This window comes from Balaenoptera ricei, chromosome 9 (genome assembly GCF_028023285.1).
Source record: "Balaenoptera ricei isolate mBalRic1 chromosome 9, mBalRic1.hap2, whole genome shotgun sequence".
Classification (NCBI taxonomy): domain Eukaryota; kingdom Metazoa; phylum Chordata; class Mammalia; order Artiodactyla; family Balaenopteridae; genus Balaenoptera; species Balaenoptera ricei.
In genome coordinates this window covers 58,038,239-58,054,768 of record NC_082647.1, presented here as the reverse complement: position 1 = coordinate 58,054,768, position 16,530 = coordinate 58,038,239, and the positions used below count along the sequence as shown (strand labels likewise).

The following is a 16,530-nucleotide window of genomic DNA, read 5'->3' as shown; positions in this document are numbered from 1 at the left end:
GACGGCCATAGTTAACCTGAACCAAATCATCTGTTCAAGGCTATTTGTTAAAATTATTGGGTGATTGAAAGTGAAATGTTCAAAATAAACCAAAGTGTGACCATGAGGTTTCTGAAACTAATCTTTAAATAGCAGAGTGTCCAAGTTTGAGTGTGTCTTAAATGATAATAGAAAAGCAAATAGTTCATACATTTGGGCAACCTTGACTTACCCTTAGAGACAAAGTAAGAATGCTTTTAGTGTTGTGGGATTTATAAAGTATCATTTGTAATAATAGTATATTGCTAGCCTACTATGGTGACCAGTTGGAAACCAGCTTTAAAAAGTCAAAATTGCTGGTTTTCTACACTAGCATTATGAGAGGATCTAAGGTGATTATATTTGCAAAACATCTTTGCAGTTTGTCAGTATTCTCAGTGGGCACTCATTTCTACTCAGTATTTTAACATAGCTCAAAACATCCATCAGCCGGGATTTGCTTTGTTTCCATGCCTCTAATCTACAGTTAATTTCAGAAACTATAGCCACAAGAATAATAGTCAGTCATTGTCAAATACTCTGAGATTACTTATTGACCACAGCAACATACCCAATATAGTAAACATGAAATCCTTATTATTACTTATTCATAAGAACACATAAATAATCTTAGAGTTGTATTGTTTCATGATGCTTGGAGTTGAAGAAAACTCTGTTCTTGGTGAACGTCTCAGATTCTTTCAATGTTGGCATGAATGAAGATATTATCTACTGTTGGTTTTTATTAGAGTAAAAATGAAATGGAAATAAGAGACTGGTGATATTTTCTATGATAACCTAAACCAGTGTTCTCAACTCGGGCTTCAAATGAGAATCAATGGGAGAGCTTTAAAAAAAAAAAATGGATGCCCAGACCCTACCCCAAACCAATTAAATCAGGTTATCTGAGGAAGGGGTTTACATTTTGATGCTTTTTTATGTGATTGTAATGTGCAGCCATGTTGGGAACCACTGACCGACGTGGCTCCTGTCAGGTTTGGTAGAGTCAGTTAATGTTGGAGGGTGTTGGAACATAAATACCATATGTTCTATTGTCGGTCTAATTTTTTTTTTAATATTTATAACTTGATATCCCAATTAGAAGAAAGAGATTTTTTTTTCCTTGATGGTAGATGTTTAAACTGTAACAGTTTCCGGTAAAAACATTTCTTTTTCTAAAAAACAGGCTATTGAGTTTGAAGCTTATCTGACTGTCCAGAAAATGGTTTAGTAAATTAAATCTAGTTTTAAGAGCTGTTGAAAACAATGTTTTATGAAACACAGAATTTGATCTCATTTTCCTAAGACCTACATGATGTGTAATGTGCAAATATATACCCTTTTGAAGGGAGAGAAGAAGAAAATACAACTATGCTCCTCGGCACACCAAATAACATATCCTGAGTGCCGACTATGTTCTAGTATTTTCACATAAATTATTTTCTTTAAAGCTTACAATAGCCTTGTGAGGTACTAGCTTTTATTCTGATTTTACATATGAGGAAATTAAGGACCCATTAGGTTAATGAATTTGCTCAAAGCTGCAAACCGAGTAAATCTAATATGTATTTGAACCCTGGTCTTCTTATTCTAAGTTCAATGCTATAATAAAATATGTTTTATATACATATTTATATATATATATATATACATACATATTTAATTTAAAGACTGCATTTTTCACAAAACAGTATTGATTAAGAGTACAGATTCTGACACGGCTCCGCTTGGGTTTCATGCCCGACTCTATAACCTTCTAAGAAGCTGTATGGTTTTGGGCAAGTAATCTAACCTCTGCATGTCTTAATTTCCTTTATAAAATGGGGTTTTTCTAATGAGAATTAATGAATTAATAATTGTAAATCGCTTTGGGTAGGTTCCTGGTGCAGAGTAGGTTCTATGTAAGTGTTATATTTTTTAAATGTCATTTATTCAAAAAATATTTTTGATTATTTGTGATATGCCAAGCATTGCATTAAGCCTGAAGATACATAGACAAATAAGATGTGTCCCTATCCTCAAGGAATTGGTCAATAGAGAATCACCAATACATAAGTAATATTCCACTCAGTTACGAGATTTTTTCAATATTACTTATAATTAAAAGCGTTATTTTGTGTGACAACTATGTGCTTTTCGATGTTAGTATGATCTTCCAGAGGTCTATATGAGTATTACAAAATCAAACCAAGTGATAATATTTTGTGTTGTCACCATGGTATTAACTTGTTTTCAATTCTATCAAAACACAGAAAATAACATTAACATATGTTTCTGGCTTCACTTTATGAGTTTAGAAAACTGGTAATATGGAAAGGTTTTAGGTCTTTAAATTTTTATTTCAGAAGTAAAGAATTGAGAGGGGAAGAATTGATAGAAAATGTCATCAGAATCTATTCCTCAATATTCATAAGTGCAATTTTCTTGAATTGTTTTTCCAAAAAGTGTGTTGTCTGATTGGAGTGTAGTTTAGTTTAGGTTTTTTTTGTTTTTTTTTTTTAAGAAAAAAATTTTAGGGTAGGAAGAGTGGATCAAAGAGTACAGTTAAAGGTCTCTAATACGGGCCGGCTCGGCCAGACATTGGAGCTGGCTGTACTTCTCCCACTGTGCCTGCGGCTGCATGCCATTGACCTGTACTGCACGATACCCCAGGGTACCTCTGGATACCTGAGGTATAAGATTATGTCTTGTTCAAATGAAAAGCCACTCTTTATTAAAAGTAGCGTATGAATTGGTATTCTTTGTAAAGGAATAACACAAATACGCTAAACCCAAGGAGCTATTTCTCAAAGAAATAAAGTACCTGGCTCCGTGAAATATTTTCTGCTTTTGTAATCAATATTTAACCATTCTATTTCATTAAAATTTCTGTTTGCAAATGTATATCTTTCTTCTCTCTTATCAAGTCTCAAGGCTACTCCCAATTTTTCCCATGGATGCTGCATTTTTCTTCTTCCTAGTTTCACTGCCACCCCTCTCGTTTAAGCTTGCATTACCTTTAACAAAATGCTTAAATATTCTCCTAATATTTAGCCACATTTAGTCTCTCTGTGATGCATTCAGTGTTACACAACACGGTCAGACTTGTTTTCTAAGCTCCCATTTTGTCACTCTCAACTCATAATTATTCAGTGATTGCCCCAGGAGCGTAAGACTTAGAACCACTCGTCAGCCTAGCATTGAAGAGGTTTCATGATGTAATCTCATTTTATCTTTCCTTTCCAAGTCAAGGAGAAAGCCGCAACAGCTCCCTAATTCCAGTTCTGAAGCCATAGTGATGCCACAAAAATTGACTCCAGTCCATCCTTCATTTTCAGCCCTTATGCCAACAACTTAAGTTTATATTCCATTGCCTCAGAATTGGGGTATGTTGGAGGAGAACTCTTTACATCAGTGGTTCGGTTGCAGAGCTGCTTTGCTTTGGTTTTGATTTCTTTCTGCAGCTCCATTCCCAGTCCCTGCCTTTTATTTATCTGGTAGTTCAGAATTTGGCATTTCAAATCTTACCTTCCTCTGTCCTTCAGAATGTATTCATCATTCCCCGGTAACACATCTAACAAATTATCATCCTTATAGTTTCGTTCACATTTTAAAACTCAGTAAATATTTACTAAATGCCTATTGCAGCCTAGTCAGGGCATACTGTGACAAAGCATAGTTCCTGGCTTCATGGGCACTGGAGGAGACAGACAAACCAACAGACAATTACAAACCCGTGTGGTAAGTACTCCAGTAGAGAAATGCCATGAGCGCTTTGGAAGCAGGGAGGAACAGCACTGAGCTGGACATCAAGGAAGCTTTCCGAGGGAGGTGACCCTAAAGGGGACATGATTCAGCATTTAAATGACAAAACAGAATGAGCCAGATAAGGAGGGGAAGAGATGAGTTGTGTTAGAGGCAGGATACCAGACTCTAAAAAAGCCCTGGAGGCTTGAAACAACATGGTGATTTTGGGGAAGCTTCAGGTATCCAGAGGTACCCTGGAGGTACCATACGATGCAGGGCAACAGCATGGAGCCAAAGGAACAGAAGCAGACAGCACCAATGAGATATAGTCTTGCCGAGCCAGCCCCGTATTAGAGCAATAAGGCTTCCTTTTAATTTGTATCCATCCACCTTTCATTCTAATATTCTTCCTATCTTTCAACCAGACTGATCTACCAGAATGGTGGATCTGATTATTTAAGTCCCCTATTTTAACTCTTTCAAGGACCCGCATTGTCCTCGTGATGACATGCAAACTCTTTAGCACAGCCGGCCAGCACGGAAGCCTCTTTGTGACCTGTACCTTGCTGACCTCGCCAGGACCAACCAAAATACCTTATTGCAGTGACAGAGAGGAGAAACAATTAGTGACCTTGGTGGAGATAGAAAAGGAAAAAAAAAAAAAATCAAAACAGGAGATTATAGGGGTATGTAGGGGTAGTTGGTGAATGATAGAAATTTGAAGTGGGATAAATGAGGGAAATGGACGATTGTATGATCAATTCCAAGTTTCTTTCACAGATAATAGGAGAGGTGGATGTCATTCACATAAAACAAGTAATATTTCAGGGAAGGAAGATAAAGAATTTAATTTGGAACATGACGCATTTGGCTTAAACAGGTGGCAATGTCCAGTAGAAGTAGATACTGAAATTTGCATCTCAAGAGAGAATTCTGGGGCTTCCCTGGTGGTGCAGTGGTTAAGAATCCGCCTGCCAATACAGGGGACATGGGTTCGAGCCCTGGTCCGGGAAGATCCCACATGCCACGGAGCAACTAAGCCCGTGCGCCACAACTACTGAGCCTGCACTCTAGAGCCTGCGAGCCACAACTACTGAAGCTCGTGTGTCTAGAGCCCATGCTCCTCAACAAGAGAAGCCACTGTGATGAGAATACCGCGCACCTCATCTAAGGGTAGCCCCCGCTCGCCACTAGAGAATGCCCGTATGCAGCAACGAAGACCCAACACAACCATAAATAAATAAATAAAGAAAGAAAGAAAGAAAGAAAGAAAGAAATAAAGAGAGAATTCTGTACTAGAGATATAGATTTGGGAGACATAAGTATATCTATTTCAGCTGGTGGAATAAGAATGGAGGATATAACCTATAGAGAAGTAAAAAAGAAAAGAAAGAAAAATGAAGGAAAAAAAAACAGGCAGACAATTAAAAAGAAAAACATCTAAGATGGAACCTTCAGGAAAACCAATTTTTTTTAAGGGACAGTGGAAAATGAGCCTGCAAAAAAGACTGAGATGGAAGGCTAGATGAAAGGAAAAACACAAGAAAAAGCTGTATTATGGAAGCCAGGGAGGAGATAGTGGGCACCCAAACAGAATGTTGCAAGCAAATCAAATGGGGTAAGGATGGAGAGATCGCAGCAGGATTTAACTAAGAGCAAGAAGTGAGGAAATGGAAGCCCTGAGTTTACAATAATTTCAGTTTGATATGCACTCCTTACTTTATCTCCCCTTTTTGAATTCCTACAGTCCCCTCTAGTTTAACTTAAATGCTGCTTCCTTTTTTTAGTCTTGCATGTGGCCAATTCCCCCACTCCCGAGCAAGATGTAATATCACATCCTGGTATCTATTTCCTTAGGGCTTCCAGAGGTACCATGCATGCACACTTGTGTGTATGTGCCTCTGTATGTATAAAGTATTCTTCCCTTTTGTCATTCATTCATTTAAATAAACTCTTAATCTCTTTATTATATTAGTGTACTGGGAAAAATATGAGTTTTATAATCCCCTTCCTCAGGGATTACAATCTAGAAATGCCAGTCTTTCAGCATCCAAATGTTTCCCAGAATATTTGTGTACTCAAAAGTTGCACAGGTGAATATACCAATTTTGGATCACAAATTATACCATTTTATATTTGTCTTATGGCATTTTATTCTCCCTTTTCTGTGTGGATATCTGTTTTTTTCTTATTTCCCTCCTAGATTAAAAAGGACAGAGTCACATATTAATCCCATATCCAGCACACATAAGAGACCTTCTCTTCTCTTTGTGAAATGGGTTAAATTTACCTAAACGTGGTCATAAATATGGTGCTTTTTTTTCCCTGAAATTATTTTTGTCACGTTGAGGCTTAGAGTTTTCCTCTTTTATGGTATCAGCTCGATATTGCTCCAGAGATTTTAGCCCCTTCTCTCTCAAATCAATAATCCATTCACATCTTGAACCTTCTTACACCCACACTCTTGTTTCCGGATTGAGTCAGTGTTGACTTGAAGAGCCAACTCTGTTTTCTTTATCCAGCATTTAAAGCAGAGCTTACATATTCAGAACATAGCATTTTGTTTAGGCATGCAGAACCGTTTCCCACCGGCCTCTTTACACTTTCTTAATCACAAAGTATATACCTCTACTTCTCCCCTGCCTCTTGCACTAAGCTGAAGCTACTTAAGTGGTATTTATTTTCTGTAGGAAGGAAAAAAAAACAGGACTTTCCTTATCATATTCCCAATATGGACCGGAGTCCTGGAAGTGGTTAATTCTAAATTGTTTGAATAACTGATCATCAGCAAGTTAATACCTTTTAGACTTTAGGAATATAAATAAAGTAATAACAAAACAGCTGCAACTCATTGAACTCCTACTGTGCTAGATACAGTGACGTGCAGTCACTTCTCATGACAGTCCTGTGGAATATTATCAATCCCATTCCATAGGTGAGGAAGCAGAGATGCAGAAAGCCGACGTGGCTCACCAAGGTTCATGTATCTCGGAAGCAGCAGAGCTGGAACTCAAACCTGTTTGCCTAATGCCAAAAGATTAGGCTTATTCCACAACTGCAGTCAAATGACATTTTGATGATGACTTAGAAATCTTTCTATTATAATTGTATATATTAATTGTCTTGAATGATCAGAGCCTTTAATGACAGACGGAATCAAGAGCCCCTCTCCATGGACATTTAAGTCAGTCTCTCCAGAGGTGTTAAGCTCAGCTTTCCCACCCACTGGGGCTGCAGGAACGGTGGGTCTCCCAGTAACCAAATCCCAGCAATTTGGAATAGTCTGCAATACTCCAGGTTCGTGCGATTATGTCAAGTGGACATTCTAGGTAGCTACATACATAAGCAGGAACTTCCTGCACAGCAGTGAAAACGTGACATGTGACATAGTTTGTCGAGGATTTTAGGCTTTCATGTCTGACCCAAATCTATTTCTATTAACTAAACAAATGAATTTATTGTAAACAAATATGAATTTGGTGTCAGCCAACTATGAAAGCTATATTTATCCTTTCCTGGAGCCCAAAAGTAACAGCACTTATCCCAGGACTAGACTAGGAAAAAATTATCACTTTGATAATAATAATTTTTAAAGGAAAGCTCTGCCGTTTTAGGAAATTTCCTCTCTAGTGTTTTCATAAAGTCAACTTGGGCAACAAGGGAAGAAAGGACAGGCGAAGTGCTCTGGTGCCAAATTTAAATTTCAAATTGACTCGACTCATACATTAGTTAACCCAAACTTCAGCATAATTATTTGTTGCTAACCTTAAGTCTGACAGACAGAATTCTTGCAAGCATGAGGCTGTAGAAAATGTCGGCGTTTACGGACATTGAGATGGGGTCTCTTTAGCCCAAGATTCAAAGAAGTTCATGGCACAGAGAGCAAAATAATGTAAATTGCTTTAGCACCTCATTCCCTGGGCCCACTACAGGGCTAAAAGGTCAGGACAATATTAGAACACTTTTTCATTCCTAACATCCTATAGACTGCAAAGATGGCATTAAAGCAAAATCCCAGCAAAGTGGTTAGCGATCATTGTTGCTCGAGGGCCAATTCAGGAAAAACAAGAATTTACTGGGTTGCTTTTTTCCCACTCAAAATGAAAATAATTTTATTGCATCCAATGAGGAAAATGCATATTCTTGCAATTTAGATATATCATTTGAGTGAATAGAAGGTCAATGAGAAACTTGGCATTTCTTCTTAGCTACTAAAATGTTAATAATCCAGGCATATTTGAGTAGTAGCAACTTGGAGTCAGCAAATATCAGCACTGGAATTTGTCTCATTGAGCTGCATTTTAATTTGTTAAAGAGGCATTCCTAGTATTTGAGGAATGCCATACATTTTCTCGGTAACTAATATTTTATCCTTATTTTTGATCTGGAGTCGAATGCTTTTATTAAAGAGCAGACCGAGGCAGAGATGACATATTTCCCCACCAGCAGGTGACAGTGCTGCCATGAAAACTCCAGCCTTCTGACTCCAAGTCCAGTGCTCTCCCTGAAGAGTCTGCAAAGTTGCAGGGAGTTGTGAGCATTTGCAGACAGATATTTGCATGAATGTACTTATAGATGACCACATGGAGAGTCAAACACATAATGGCCCCTGGACTACATTACACAAGAGGCCCAGCCTGTCTATGGATACCCCCTCCCTTCTCTTAGTTTCCCAAGCACCTACCACGCATAGTATTCCCCTTTATTCCAGAAAGCCTGCTCTCCTAAGAAAAAGCCCTACTGCTTGAGTCTTTCCACGATCTCCCCATCAACTCCCTTTTGTCCCTGCCCCAAATCAATTGCTTTTCTTTTACCCTATTCCTACAAACCCTGCTGTCTGCAGATAATATAGTAGTAGAATAAACCTTTACTCTCTTCAAGAAAAAAAAATTGCATTATCAATGATTCAGGAGGTAATTCTTGAACCTGGCATTTCCTGATGTGTGTTATTTGACCAAATCAAGTTGGATCTTTATTACCAAACTTGAAGCTCTGTCCTACACGGAAGCATATTAAAAGCTGTGAAGTCCATTTTGCTGCATATCCACCACAGGCAATGTAGCCCAATCACTGCCATGCCTTGCTAGGACCCCTCCAGCAGCCTCCTGGCTGGCCGGCTCACTAGCCCTTGCACCCTTCCCCTACACATTCTCTGCTCAGCACCCAAAATAAACTCCTAAAATGTAAATCAGAGCAGGTTTCCCCTCTGTTCACAACCATTTAAGGGCTTTCAACCGCACCTGCACCCATGCTCCCACACTCCTCGCCATGGCCTCCTGGTCCTCTGTGCCCTGGCTGTCACAGCCTTGTTGCTCCTGTGCCATCTACCTGGACCATTCAGCCCACCGCGCTGATCTTCATCCATTTGCTGGAGCACATCTCGTTTTTTTCCTCCTCACACCCTTCACAGGAGCTCTTCCTTCCATCTGGGATGCCCTTTCACTCATTTTCACATGTCTAGCTTCTTCTCTTACTTCAGACCTTAGCTTAAATTGTCACTACCTCAAAGAGGTCCACCACAGTCAATCACACTTTCTAAAGTATATGTTGCCCTCTTAATCTCTCTCTTTCTCTCAGCTCCTTGAATATTTCCTTCCTAATAGTACAGTTTGTAATCATTTTATTTTTTTTTTCTGTTTCTTTTCTATCACATGCATTAGAATATAAAGCCCATTAGGTCTGTCCTGTTGACTCTTCGTTTCCAGCACTTGATTAATATCTATTTAACAAATGAAGGTATATATTCATTTAATCTTGTCCTCACAGCATTTCTCAGTTTACATAGCCACAAGACCCTTTTGTGATATACCAGTTCTTAATATCCTGCTGAAAATCTTTGGGAGATCTGCCTTTTCTGAAATTTAAGATAATATCAGGAACTTTAAGTACTGATGCAAGTGTGGCTTGGGGCAGGTGGGCCTTTTTGGTCATCTTCGAATCTCCACTTAGATGCAGCTTTCACATATCTGATTCACAGCAAAGTATGATTTTTAGTTTTCAAGAAAAGTATGTATTAAAAACTTTCAAGGAAACTTGGATATAAAATAGATTTATTGAAATATTTCAATAATGATAGCATTATCTGACACTTACATAGCACTTACTATGAGCCAGTAATGTTCTAAGCCTTTTATAGATATTAATATATTTAATCTTCACAGCGACACTCTCAGGTAGGTACAGTTATCCCCTTTGCACAATGAGGAAACTGAAGCACAGAGAGGTAAGTAACTTATGGGAGAATGCACAGCCAACCCAGGACAGATTTGGAAATGAAACCAAGGAGGTCTGGCTCCAGAGAGTAAGTAAATCCTAAAAGAGAAATGTGCTTCTTGTACATTTATGTTAAAAGCTTAACAGCCAAAGTTTTGTTATCATGATGTAAAATGTCAACACCACATTGTAAAACAACTATACTTCAATAAAATAAATTTAATACATAAATAAATAAATGATGTAAAATGTCTTTCACTTTTGCATTTTTTCCAACAGCGGGTCCATGGATTTCTCTCTTTTCCTTAGAAAATTAAAGAAATTAAATAGTGGTTTTCCTTATCTGTTCTGAATCTTAATCTCTACAGCTGTCAAAGGCTGCACCCCTGCTGATAGTATTCCACTCTGCCCTGTGGTTTACAAGAAGGGGAAATTGCGCTTTGCCAAGTTGACATCTCATTCATAAAAAGCAGAGTCAAATGCAAAAACTTAATCTGTTTTATTATTGTAAAAGTGCAATTTCTACTAAAAAAAAAAAAAGAAGCAAAACACAGCTCTTCACGAAACACGGTTTTAAATAGAATTTCAAAACTCTATCTTGATTACTTACATGAAAATTAGTCAGAAACCCATGATATATATGGTTTTAATTATGTGGAGAAAAAAAAAAGTGCTCTAAAAATGGCAAGTACAAATACACTGAATTTTAATTAGCCTAAAAATGGTCAAGTTTCCTACTCACTCACTTGGAGATGATAAACTTTCCAAGATCTATTTTGGAGCATGGCAACTCTTTTCCATGTGTTCTAAATGGTCTTATTTCCCTATGAGGTGATTGCATTGGCACTCTGTGTACTTCTGCAGGGGGGTGGGGCAGGGGATGGGGGCCTCCCGATAGCCAAAGGAAAATCTGTGTGTACTTCCATGTTCAAGCTGCTCAGCCTTTTGCAAGTGATTTTCTTTTACCACCTCGGAGATGTTTTTAACTTATTTACCATAATCTGAAGTTATTTTCCTTTCTAATATTAATTTTAACTCTTTTATTTACTGGTTTTAAATTTTTCATGCATCCTCTTGTGTGATGTATTTGAGTCTCAAGCTTTTTTTTCCCTCCACTGTTATGGCTCATTTTAAGAATAATGAAAGAAAGAACGGAAAACATGTGTTTCAGGGGTATTTCACAGTATATTGATCTAGAACCTAACTGCTTTACATTAGATTATCCAATTTCCCTGTGAATCAGGTCATTTTTCCAGCAGTAGGTTATCATTTTAGAGGCAAGGGAAATGAATACACCAGAAAGTAAGAAGGTTTTATCCTCCAAAGTTGTATAAAGTGTAATCAAATTCATGGAGAAAAGGAATGTGTATACAGCATAAGGAAAAACGGTTTTATTTTATTTCAATCTAGTTGGAAAAGAAAATCTACTCTTAACATTTCTTCTGTCAATTTGATATGGTGCTACATTCTAAGTACTCAAGAAGAAAAGGGCTCAGGATGGTCTTTGCCCTTTATCAATCTCAAAATATTACAGAATAATATTTCTATAACCCTCAATAATACAAAATATCCTCTTAGGACAGAAAAGAAATCACTTGATTTTTTAACACAGAAACTTATCTTGAATGCTTTTGAAGATTGATCAGTGTCTCTAGCAGAAGAGGAATGCTTATCATTCTATTCTGTTTAGGTAACCTTCAGATAGATAAATTAGTCTAATCAATTTAGCAGAAGCCCAAAGTTTCATAAATATTGCCTTATAGAATTCATTTAGACCCAGCCTAAATTTTTCTCTGCCAGAAAGCCAAAGAACAGTCTGGTTTACAAACTAAGGAAGGTTATGATTTAGAGCAGACTGACTCTGGTGATAGCATGTGGGACCTGGAAAGGTGAGATAGAACCTCTCTTTGATACTTCTCTGTTGATTTAACAGTCAGATTTTTCCAAGCCCCCTTTTGTTTTCTATTTCCAGTCTGTAACACCTCTTAGCATAACAAGGACAATACATTTGAGCCCTTCTTCATATTTATTTAAATACCCAGCTAAATGATTTAGAAGAAAACCCCAAGTTTTAATAACACCAGGTTTTGTCAATAAAAGTTGTCTCTCACCATCAGTTTTACATGTATGTGTCCATTCCCAGACCTCATTCAGATTCTCAAGTCCCAGTTACGTTCGTTTAAGTTAGTCCATGATCTACTTGTGTGTTTGATGAATTTTCAAACAAACATAACACCTCCCTATCATGCTCCCTCTTCTTCTCAGTCACTTGTAAGTCTTCTAAAACAAACTTCTACCTTTTCCCCACTCCTTAGCACACAGGTTCTTAGGGATAATTAGAGCAGATCTTAGAGGTCCTAATCCAACTCCTTCATCATACAGATAAAGAAATAAAAGAGATATGACTTCTCCAGTATCACATAGATATTTCCCCTTATCCCCTCAGTCAGATACTGTGGGGGAACAGGAAGGAATAGCTATTCTAGTTCCATATCATGGTGCATTGGACAATTTTAGATTTGAATAGAGAGGTATATATTAGAAAGAAAATAGGACATTCTTCATCAAGGAGCCCAGATCATAGCAATATACACTGAATTGATTCCTCCTGTGGATGTCATCACTGTCCAGAATCTTCAGCTGCCAGACTCCACCCCACATTAAAGAAAAGAAGGGGTTGGGATCCAGACATAACCCCCGTGGTAACTAGCCGGCAGAAATGTGAGAGATAGATGGCACCTTGGGTGGACTCCCTCAGTTATCCAGGCTGATGGACATGAAAATAGAGACTTAGGAGAGAAAATAAGCTTGTCTGGTCTTACCATTACTCATAGTTTCCAAGCTGGAGATTTTATTTTTTTAAAGTCTCTGTCTTTTTTTCTTTCCTCTTCACAATACTTTTAAGCTGAGCTCCAAAATAGGCATTGCTGAGTGTGTTTTCAGGTAATCATGAATGTGTTTTGCTTTTAGGATTTCTCAGTGTGCTTGTTTAAATAACATTCAAAACTTTCCCAAGGCAGTTTGCTTTCAGGTGCATTGAGGACCTTAAGGGACGAATAGATGGAACAGATAAGTTTTTAGGCACATGATAGAGGGATTGGCTGGGACAGACTTTCAAGTACTACACCAAAGAGGGGCTTGGAGAAGCCAAGGGCCATCTGCCAACTGTGAATGCACTAGGGGAGTATGGAGGGGAAATGTCACAAAAAATAATAATGACTACCACGTCGTAGGCTTCTGATCAGTGTCATTCTATGTACAAATACGCATTATCTCATTTAGGCTCCACAGCAAATGAGCTCAGCTCAGCTCAAATGAGCACAGCTCCCTGCAAGCTAGCTATTTTTATTTCCATTTTACAGATGGGAAACCTGAAAATCAAAGAAGCTAAATAAATGAATAAGAAGCAGAAATAAGAACAAGTTATTAATAATAATATGTTCATAATACATTAATTTAAAAACGAACATTTTTGAGGGCTTATTATGTTGGTTCTTAAATGAATTATCCCATTTAATTCTCATAATAATTACAAGCATTATTGTTATACTCATTTTACCTCCAGGGTACGGTGAAGCTTAGAGACTTAAAGAAAGATGATGTAACTAGAAGCAGAGGCAGGATTTAAACGTAAACAGCCTAACTACAGAACCCACGGTAGTAGCACGCCGTCCTGTGCTACAAAAAGCAGAACATGCTTTCTCACCCAGGTCTGTTTGCTGCTCAGTCATGATTTTTCAGGGTCCCACATGGCCTTTAAAATAGTAGTTCTCAAATCTCATCTGATGACCCATGCGGATCCATGATGAGATTTCACTGTCTGGCCCCAAAATTAAAATATCAAAGACAATGTCAAGAGTTTGTCCTACCACTAAGTGGATTCACTTTAAAGCACTGCACTTTGTTCTGAGATATATTCTTCCCTTTCTGGAGCAAAAATATCCATTCTTTTTATCTAATGATGATAACTTATGAGAGGTTGTTAAAAATACTCTTTACTTAAAAATTATGAATTTGTCAACCCTATGCCCCTTACCTCACACTGGGGACAATGGGAGAGGAGTTGTACTTATTAATAAAATTTAAAAATCAAGGCTCTCCTAAAAAAAAGAAATAGAACACTGCTAGGAAATGAGGCGTGGTACAGAAAGCAAACTCTGCAAAATTTCCCAAGATTAACCCTTATACTAGTGAGTACCACTTTATAGTTTTTAAAGAATTTTCAAGGAAGCAGGTTATACTTGAAAGAAAGTCGTATCAGTGAATAAATATATTTTTATGGTATAGCACTCTTACTATACAAAGCACGTAAGCTTTGGTTGAGTAGAGCACACATCATCTAGGAAGTACTTTCACATTTAGTGTCTCATTTGATCCCCACCCAACACTCCCTGAGGCAGTGCATACTTTAAAGGATGCAACAGGATTTACTGCTTATTAGTATTGTTTGGCCTCTCTTAGCCTCAGTTTCCTTTAAAGAAGGAATTATTTATATCTTAAAGGATTATTTCATGGATTTAACATAAAGTAGGAAAAGTGCCAAGTTTGATACAGGATAAACAGCAGTCAGTAACTGCTATCTATTTTATAATTATGATGATCCTCATTTTACAGAAGAGAAAACTATAACAGATGAAAACATAAGCTAAAGTAGCCCATTTAATTAAGTGATAGAGTTGGGGCTTGAGCCTAGTTCTATTCACATCCCAAAGCTTCTCTTGGTTACCCCTCACCCACAATTTTATGTGAATCCCAAACCTTCTTTTCACTATCGCACACCACAATTCCAGTAATGGCAAGAACCTGAGAAATCCCATTGATTTAAATATGCCTCCATCATTCTGTAGATGTATGTTTTAGATGATGCTGTCCATATGGGCACAACACATAAACTTCTCAGTAGGAAAATCAGATGAAATTAAAATGATTAATTTTATATATATATCAATCCAATAAAAATAACATTAAAACAAATACAAGTGGGAATGGAAACTGGAAAGATCACCAGCGGATATGAAAAGTAAGATCTTGCAGTGCATAAAGGAGGCAGTAGCTGAAGGTCATCAGTTTAATGGGAAGATAAAATCTGAATGTGGAGTGGACCCATGATTTTTATGTCTATAGAAAAGACCTCATTGTGTGACTGGTACATACTAGCAGATATGTTTTTCTAAATTTCAGACAATGAGAGTCAGTGTGTTGTTTGTTTTTATTTAAATTGCCTGAAGAGCAACTTCATCTCCCTAGAATAGAGGGTGGCTTTAATTGCCAATGGAAGATTAGAAAAAGTCAGCATTTCACTGATTCCTTAGGCAAAAGCTTTGTTTTCATCATAATCCTAAAGAATAAGAAGTTTCTGTCTTTTTAAAGAGAAAGGAGAAGTATGACATATTTCAGTCCTCAGAGCAAGCAAATGAGGAAGGAAAGCCAATTCCTTTTCTTTTCTTTCCGAGGGGTTTTCTCTTAATATAGCACACTCTAATTGAGTTCCATCTCTTGTTTTGAGCTCATTAGTGATCTGGATCTTAAGTAACTGCTTCTAATATATTCAGAGACAAGTGTATACTGAATACACACTGTGTTGTGAGAATAAATATCTTGAACTTAAAGAATTTAACAGTTATTAATTAAGTTTCATGTCTTCCTCTGATTTAGGGTGTAGTTTTGCAGGAGAGATCTTGTCACATGGTCTGTCAGCCACCAGACAGGGAAGATAACAAGGCTGGACCTCCAAAGGGAAGTTAAGAGTTGTACAAGAGACAGGGACACCAGTGAGAGGATGACAAAGAGAGAGAGAGAATGTTTGAGAATCTCAGTTTCTGCACTGATTATGAAAATGGCTTGAAAATATTTATATTCAAAGACCAACGTATTTCTTTAAAGATTAACTTTGCTCCATTAAAAGTTATGAGTGGAAATATTCAAAATGTTTTTTTCAAGTACCCAAGCATCTTGCCAGAAACTCACCACTGCACCTAAAAGTGAGAAGGGAAAGGAGTCACAGCATTTAGCTTTGGGCCTTGCAGATTTATTTCAGGTAATAAAAAATACTTTAGATGAAATAATCGACTTGACTTATAATACCAATAAATCATTTTGCTAGGCCACAGAAGAGCAAAGGCCTTGGTACATAACCCATCAGAGTGTGGAAGGCATTTCTTTTCATTTGGTTGTTTCTATTCTCATCACTTTTTTTAAACCTTTTTTTTTTTTTTTTTTTTTTGTAGTGAGAGTTCTGACGATCCACTTTATTAGCAAATTTCAAGTATACAAGTATACAAGACAGTATTTTTAAGCTGTAGCCACCATGCTGTATGCTGGAAGGCTCTTCTTAATAGACAAGCTGTAGAAAACCAGATCAGCCCAATTGTGCTGGACAGCAATAATAAGAAATGATTTGTTGTCTTGGAAGGGGTGGGTAAGGGAACAGAAAAGTTTTAGATTAGTGTGTGTGACTCTTGCTAAGAGGTACTGCAGAAACTTGCCTAACTTGCCTACCCATTTTTAAAGTTACCATTTGCTACCAGTCTTACCATATTTTCTCAAATAATTTTCTCAACTACTCTTTTATAT

General features: G+C 37.4%; 1 protein-coding gene across 1 annotated transcript in view; it reads left to right on the top strand.

Annotated features, from left to right (window-relative positions):
* The window catches only part of CALCR (calcitonin receptor), a 136,818-nt gene that overhangs the window by 1,268 nt on the left and 119,020 nt on the right, over positions 1-16,530 (top strand). The window lies entirely within an intron of this gene.